General features: G+C 40.1%; 1 pseudogene; it reads left to right on the forward strand.

Annotated features, from left to right (window-relative positions):
- On the forward strand, nucleotides 1-1588 carry LOC131293777 (uncharacterized; annotated as a pseudogene).
- The last annotated feature ends 7313 nt before the right edge of the window (nucleotides 1589-8901 follow it).

Here is an 8901-nt window from a genome sequence, read left to right on the forward strand (position 1 = left end):
ATGGAAAATACACGGCTTCCTTCTGAGGTGCATCGCCCCATGAGGCACCTCAATGAAGTCCGCAATTGGAAGGGTACCGAATATCGGTCCTTTCTGCATTACATTAGCGTTGTGGGCTTGGAAGATTGCATGAACGAACAGGCTTACAATCATTTCTTGCTCTACTTCTGCGGTGTGACCTGTTTTGCATCCACGGCACATCAGCGACATTGGCCGCTTGCGAAAAATCTCCTAGAAAAGTATGTAAAGGAGTTCGGCACGATATACGGTCTTTACCACTTGACAAGTAATGTCCATAATCTCCGGCACGTGTACGGAGAAGTTTCGGACAACTTGAATTTTTTTCAGCTTATTGTTTTGAAAACCACTTGCAGTTTATCAAACGCTGTATTAAATCGGGTACGAAGTGTGTGGAGCAAGTGGCAGCCAGGGTGCAAGCCAGAGATTCTATCCAGACGGCTGCCAGTTATAGTACTCCAAATTATCCAATGTTGATGGTAAATCGGGTTGGATTATACGTAACAGCCGATTTTACCTTGCTGCCCGAATTTAGAGATCAATGGTTTTTCACCCACCAGGGCAAGGTCATCAAATTTTTTGAGGCAAAGAAAAGTTCTTTGTTTTCGTTCATCTTGATTGGGAACCAGATTGACCATAAGACGGAGCTTTTCGAAGGAAAGTGGGCAGACGGCAATTCGCAAATAGAACTGTCATCTGCCGATTTGTTTATCTATAAAATAAAAGAAAATGGTCCGTCAAGAAGATTGGAAGTACCGTGCGAATCCATAAAATGTAAACTATCAGCGATATATTTACCGAAACGATCTCTTTCAAGACCACCAATAGATCCTCCTGTTACTATTGCTCTTGATACCATAGCCCTTTTCCCGTTGCTTCATACACTCCGTTGAGAAGATCGTTTTATGGATTGCATGGTTGCTTCCACGTCAACAAGAGATCATCGTGCTCGATAATGTTCGTGGAATGACCTTTTTAACCGTATTTATGGCTACTGATAGAGCATTGCTGAAGTTGATATTTTGATTCCTTTAGCACTATGCTGCCTCGCGGGGCTCCATGCTGAAACGGATAGATCGCCTGCGCCCTACTCAAGCCTCTTTTCTAGGGAGTCTGTGTTCTCATGGTCTACATAACGAAATGTTTCAGGTTCCTTCGTGTATTCATATATTTAACATACATTTTTAACTTTGTTTCAAAGGCCCTAAACTTTACTATGTTTAGGTGTTACTGAAATGACTATGAGGCTGGTGATGACAATTTAAAAAGGATTTTTCCATTCATAAATAAAACGTGAAGTGTATGCAAAAGTTTGAGGATCCTTAAGCGTCTGTTTGGGCTTCTCAATCTTCTGCATGCATAGACTTAGTATGTTAAAATAAATATTAAATCAAATTATTTTTACAGGCCGGCCGCCGCCACACCAGCTACATCCGGCTAGAAATTGCTTATTGAAAAGAAGCTGCACTGCCTCATGCATCCTTTGCTTTGGCTCCGTTTTAACTATAAGAGTCTGCATTCTTTGCAGAACCTCTTGAAATCGTTCAACATTGCCAAGATTGAACTCTAATTCATCCAGCTCTTCTTTGCTTTGCACTGCCTCCAAAGTTATTGGGGGTTGCTGAGATGCTACCACCTGTGGGGGCCTTTGGTCCAGCACATCTTTCATCCCTCGGACAACTTTCGTCAAAATAAATGTATGCCGCAGGTTCATATCCACACGCTCGGAAATGGATTGCATTTCTAGCAATTGATTATTTGCCGTAACATTGGGTGTCTCCATGTTCTGCTGTAATTCTAAAATTAAGTATACTATACGCAATATTCATGAATATTTAACTTACCTTGCCAGATTTATAAAACAGATGACAAACACCAAACAAACATACAATTTCTATCACGGACAGAATACACGCACTGAAACTAGCAAACCAAACGGACTGGACAATACTTAGAATTTCTTAAGCATTTTCCCGCTTGCCAACGTAGACTATATTGAAAGAAATTCTATGTTCTAGCTATAAAAGCTTATTTTCAATCGATTGTCGCTTCATAGATAAAAAATGTTTGTCAATTTATATGTAACCAACTCAATTTCATGTTTTAATTTCAAGATTCTTTCATTTTACCAGTAAAACTATTTAAAAACAACTTGATGTTGCACAACCTCATTTCATCAATGTAAACACTGTTATAGAACGCTCGACTTAATTGACAGCTCCACGTTGTTTATATTTTACAATCGATCGAAGACAATCGATCTGGATAGATTGAAGTGAAAAGTGAAGAAAGTTAAGTAATTATAGTGTTTATAACGTTCTAAGTGGGTAAATAAGGTAAGTATGTTCGATAGGTACTTGGACTACATGGGATCCGTGCACAAAATAAGGTGGTAAACGTAAGCAACAATCCGTGCTCTACGATTCTCCTAACCCGTAACAGCCTGGCCGGATCATCAAAATTACAGTGAAAATAATAACAAGTAAGTATGAATCATCGAAATTGCAGTGAACATGTCAATAAGTAAGTATTAATCATAAACAGTGCAGTGAAAATATCAGTAAGTAAGTATGTTTGACTGATAAAAGGGATAAGCTGCTCAAATTGTGTTTTAATGTCATTGTTTTGCAAATGACATTGCTTTACATATTTTAAAAACTTATTTAGCTTAATATTTGTATTATTTCGTTATTTATTCAGCTGCTTACCCCACTTTTCCTCAAACCGCTCTGAAAACATCCAGTGAACACCATAGACCAAGTGTTGAAAACATCTCCCTTTACGCATATTAATTGGTTCAATAACCGACGTAAAGGGAGATGTTTTCAACACTTGGTCAAATTTATGTTTTTTCTGTTATTTATGTTATTGTTGTTACAATTTGTTTTCATAATTTAATATCAATTCTTATCTTCAAATTTGTTTCTTTGCAGCGTACACAAATGGCTTTGTTATGTAAATAAATATTTATTCAACGAAAATAACGTTGAATTTAAATGTTCACGTTCGTTAAATTATTATCGAAAGAATTGACGTAACGGATGTGGGGAATGAAAGAAAGGAGGAAGGGGAGAGGGGCGAATGAACACCCGCTGTAGTGACGTCACAATGCTGAACCGGCTTGGTGACGTCACGATTCGGGCACTCATATTTTGCTAATCTTTTGCTTATCTTTTATCACCGATTAGCAAAAGATTAGCAAAAATGTGTAGCGTTGCAAGGCAAATGATGCTCAACAATGCCCGCTGGGTACTGGCTTAAATATTTGTCTCGGATTGGTGACCTCACTGCGGGGAACCAATATAAAAGTAGATGCCAGAGACATTAAATGCAAGCTTGCGGCCACCAAGTAGATGAAGAGGGTCAACATCTATTTGTTCCTTTACCTCATACGTTCGTGGAATAAGTTTCAAGTTCAAGCACAAAGTTCAGGAAAACATCAAACTACCGAAAGAATAATACGTAGGTTGCCTTTTAAGTTTCGGGATTTGGAAAAACTGGTGATGCAATCTACCAACTAACAATTTTATCGTAAAGTTTGACGTTTTTGAGGTTATACATACTCAGAACGTGTTGAAATACGAGCGCTATTTGTGTTGTTAAAAAAATTTTAAAAGTGTCAATGTCCACCAAATTGTGGAATTGGGTCGTGGACATTTTCGTGCGATTATTTTTTGCAACTTTCGACGTGAATTGACACAGCAGTTGTGCATGAATGAACTTAATTCAACTTTTGACGATGAAGCTCCATCAATGATCAGTATTTATTGATGGTTTGGAGAATTAAATCGTGATCGGAGTTCACTCCAAGATGAATTTCGTGAAGGTCGTCCAAAATCAGTTGTTGTTCTGAAAAACATTGATGCTGTGCTTGAACGGATATTGCAAGATCGTCATGTGACTTTTTGTGAGATAGAGACAACCTTAGGTATTACTGGGACCAGCATATACTTAATATATCATGAACATTTAACTGTCAAAAAAATTTGTTCGTGTTGGATTCCACACAATTTGTCAATCTCTCAAAAAAAGACTCGTGTCGATTGATCGGAAGAAATGCTCGAAAAATACGATTGTGGTGCTTCAAAACTCGTCTTTAATATCGTGACAGGTGAGGAGTCGTGGATTTACGTGAATGAGCCAGAAACTAAACTGCAACCGGCTGTATGGGAGTTTCAAGATGAGTCGAATCCAACCAAAGTTGTTCACGCACGAAGCACTTCCAAGCAAATGGTCGCATGTTTTTTCGGAAAAACTGGATATATCGCAACCAAACCTCTAGAACAACGCACAACAGTCTATTCTGAGTGGTACACAACAATTTGTTTGCCAGTTGTCTTCCAAGAAATCAGGAAATTCAACCGTTGTCGACGGATCACCCATCACCACGACAATGCGAGCTCTCACACATCGGCTCAAACAACTGCATTTTTGAGTACTCAAAACATCGATTTGATGAGTCATCCGCCATATAGTCCTGGATCTAGCACCAAATGACTTCTTTTAATTCCCGTACGTAAAAAATAAACTGAAAATTCAACGTTTTTCAACACCAGAAGAAGCGAAGATCTCTCAAAAAAGACTCGTGTCGATTGAAACTTTAAACATTTTTTTAACAACACAAATAGCGCTCGTATGTCAAAACGTTTTGAGTACGGATAACCTCAAAAACGTCAAACTTTACGATAAAATTGTTTATTAACAGATTGCATCACCAGTTTTTCCAAATCCCGAAATTTAAAAGGCAACCCTCGTATAAATGTGATACATGTAAGGTATTCCGACATACATAAGAAAAACAAAATACTGTTTTTCGCTTTCTTCATGGAAATTTGGTTTCAATTCGAATTTGCCACTAGAATTGTTTTTATTTTAAAAGGAACATGAATTATTTATATACATAAAAAAGTAGAGTACACAAGCAAAAAAATCACAAAAAGTTCACATTAATTCACAGGAAATTCTCAAAACAAAATGCAGATCAAAAAAACTATCAAAACTACTAATAATAAACTATGGCTTAAACCTAATGATCCTGCAGCAGGTTTTTCTGGTGCCCTTTAGTTCTAAACGCGTTTTAGCATTTTTTAGCTTCCTCTGCATAACTCGCTTCACTTGAAATATAGATATTGAAATTTTAGGCCAGTTTTGTCCAACTACATGTTGTAAATAACTCCCGATCGTTTGCCCTAATCGTCGAACAAAGCCAATTCGTCATGTCGCTTCTAAACATCTGCTATCAGTTTGCTTTCGAGGGCTTGGAGTTGTTCTGGAGACTCCATAGGTTTGTACTCAAAAGTGCTACGAACGGTACTAGCACCCCCCAAATTTCCCTGTGGGAGGGCCAGTTCGTGCATCGTTCGTTGGAGGGCTATTGTCCTACCCTGCTGATGCACAGTAGATTTCAAAACAGCTTGTTTCGCATCTAAATCCTTTACTTTCCGTTCCAATTCGTTATGAGCAGCCAACAAATTATTTTTTTTATCATTTGGGTCTAGGTTTCCTACGGGCGTCTGCTGTACTGAAATTTGGGTATTTGATGAGGATGCACGTCGGTGCTTGGTGTAACATTATTTTGATTTTGTATTTGGTTGGAATGGCTACTTTTCCAGTCAACGGGTGCTTCTGGTTGTTTCTTGGTATCCCTATTGAATGGATTGAATATATTATAATACAATTACAAAACAGGTAATGGTTAGACCAAGCATATATTGAGCATTTAAACTACCAGTCGTCGAAGCGGAGCGTGGCTCATGTGGTTTGATGAACCGACAACAACATACCTCTTCTTGTACCGTGCAGTTCGAACCTCAGAAGCAGCAATCAGCAACACACACGTAAGTAGAACAACAATACTTCTTCTTCTAATAGGTTGGACGGCTGGGTTACAGTTCCTAATGTAGTGGTTTATTGGAAGGTGGAAAAACATTCTAAAGATCTGACAGAATGTTCTAAAGATGCTTGTCAATTGTTAGTTGGGCAAGCTCAGTAGGTGAGCAAGCTCAGCAGCAACAGCTCAGCTCAGTAGCAAACTGAGTGGCTGAGCTAGGTGGCTCGCTCTGCTCTGCTCAATGCAAAGAGCTACTTGACACATATTTATAACATACTACTTTTTTAAATTTCAGTCTCTTCAAGAACAAATGATGAATCAAGGCATTGAGAACAACCAGCTCCAATCGTGCTTGATCTATATAAAAATTCAAAATTTAACGCAGTGAGCACAACACTACGCCTGGTCAATACCAATAGCATACCACCTTCAGCATATACTACCGATACCGATATACACTACGAGCTTGCCTCTGCCGATAATAGTACACCAGCTTTAGTGGCACACACATCTTCCACCTCACACAAATAGATAAACACCTTGAACTTCCCACAGAAGAAGAAAGTACACCAGTTATCTGTAGGGATTGAGCTAAGATCAGATAGAAATGAAATAATTGCACGAAACGGACGGATGGATGAGTGGAAAATTTGGATGAACGGAAAATTTAACCTACTAGAAAGGAGATGGATCTGCGTTTGGAACAAAGGAAGAAAAAGCATATATACTGTAACGAGAACAAACTAAGAGCAGTCTTGTGATAGAAATTAACTTGAGCGGTTGAGATTTAAAAAAGAAAAGAAGCGAGAAAAAGATAAAATTATAGAAATGTTTCGCAGAGATCACGACACTATCCTCACACACATCCAGTACACCAGCTATCCTCTCCTATACAACCCGATTCAGCATCTGTAGGAACTACAGATCGCGAGGCATCTCCACCAAGATTGCATTCGACATCGTGTAACACGCAAGCGCTTGAAAAGAAGCTTGACGGTGTTCTCGCGGAACAAAATCGCATGCGTACATCTTTTGAGTTCGCTCTTGAAGTACTTGGTGTTGGGCCCTCAAGAGGTGTGAAAGTGCCTTTCAAATTTAGCCCTCTTCAAAACCAGGCTGAACTCGATGCGTTTGATCTTCGCCTAGGTAGCGACGAGCAGTTCCGGCGTGTTTGTTCCGGTGCAGTGCATGGAAACATGCTAATGCATTACGGAATCGACATAGTATTTTCGAAGCATTTGTTTGCAGAATGTAGTTGAACGGGTGTAGGTTTTCAAACAAACCATTGAAGCAAAGCCTCAATGAAACCTGTTCCGTGAGTTGGGCTCTGATAACAGCTGCTTTTTAACCGACCGTTTAATGGAGCAGTTTTTCATGAGAAAACTTCGATTTGCCAAACGGCGATTGAACCTCCAAGGGCTACGACAGCCGATCAGTCGAGCAAAAGCAAGAGAGATGCGCCCAATCGAAATAGATATGGCGAAGCTGGACTAAACTAGTAAACTAAATTATCATGAAATATATTTGTGTTCAAAGCAAAAACCTCAAATTAACCATTTGTTGTGTTGAGTTAAAAATTCATGGATTTTAATTCCGAACATTTTTTTATACAGTAACCACCACGGAACAACCTGTAATTAGAAGTCAAGTTGGCACAGATTCATTTTTTTCTCAGTAATATCAACAAAAATGTAGAAACAACCGATAGAGGGAGTGTAGCGGTGGCAGAGCTAGCTATTTTTGCTAGCGCCGCGGTTGCAATTTGAGGAAGACCTTCTTGGATTGTCTCCTAATTCCCTTTCTTCGGCCCCTGTCCCTTTTTACTCCCTTCGCCCATGTTTGTCCATCCGTTTAATTTCTAAGCATCTCGGACTTTGTATAGCGTACATGGCAAACAATTTGAAAATAAAATAATAATAATAATAATAATAATTGTGGAAACGAGAAGCGTTCAATTTTCCAGAACTATTTAAAACAGTGAAACATTTTTTTTGTATTCAAGCGTCATCTGATCCGTGCGAGCGGATATTGTCGAAAGCCGGACAAATTTATAGTGAAAAACGAAATCTGTTAGCACCAATGTGAAATGAAACTTTATTATTTTTATTTATTTATTGGGGTATGACAAACGCTGCCGTATTGTTAGAGCCAACATGCTCTGGTTAGGGCATTTCCTCCCTACGGTTAGGCCTTATCCCGGGCTTTCTCGGTTGTTATAACTCATGTGCGGGGTTGGTGTGTGTTGATTTACTATTGCAGTATGTGGTGTGATGAGGTGCGTCGGTTTTTCTATTGCTGGGATGGTGTGTGGGAATCCGGGGGTGGGTATGTATGAACCGGGTACGGAGCTTCTTGGCGGCTGATTTGCGCCTTTTGTCACTGGCAGCGCTCCTTCTGCCCTCGCCTATTTCAGGTCAGCCGAATTACGAATATCCTACGGATAAAACCAAAGGAAAAAGAACCAGAAAAAAAACAGATAAAAACCCAGACAACAACGCACAAGTCTGCCTCCCTATGGTACGGCGATACTCCCTGCTCTATGTGACTCCACAAACCGGTCTGGTCTCCGTGGGACAGATCTAATTAGACACAGGACATGTAAGGCTGTACGAAATTACACAACTTGGGCTGGGGAAGGGATAGGGTTTGGGAGGAATAAGGGATGGGAATCATAGGACCAAGCCGGTGTCTCTTGCATAGCGGTATATTATCCTCATGAACGCGATGTCCCTGCTCGCCAATATGTCGCGTATTGGAGTACCCGGCCGTCGGCCGATCCTCTCGGTCTCACCCCACAGAGCTGGTCGTGCGGTCTCGAGCTCCACGCAGGACCAAAGAAGGTGGTCCACATCATGGAATCCGAAACCACAGCCGCAGACTTTTGTCGTCGCCAGATTTATACGCTGTAGATGAGCACCCAACGCAAAATGATTCGACATAAGCCGAGACATCATACGGATGAATACCCTATCCACAGGGAGCCCACCAAACCAGGACCGCAAAGAGACCTTTGGGGAGATCGAGTACAGGAAGCGCCCCAGCTCGTCCGCATC

Source organism: Anopheles ziemanni, chromosome 2 (assembly GCF_943734765.1).
Source record: "Anopheles ziemanni chromosome 2, idAnoZiCoDA_A2_x.2, whole genome shotgun sequence".
Taxonomy (NCBI): domain Eukaryota; kingdom Metazoa; phylum Arthropoda; class Insecta; order Diptera; family Culicidae; genus Anopheles; species Anopheles ziemanni.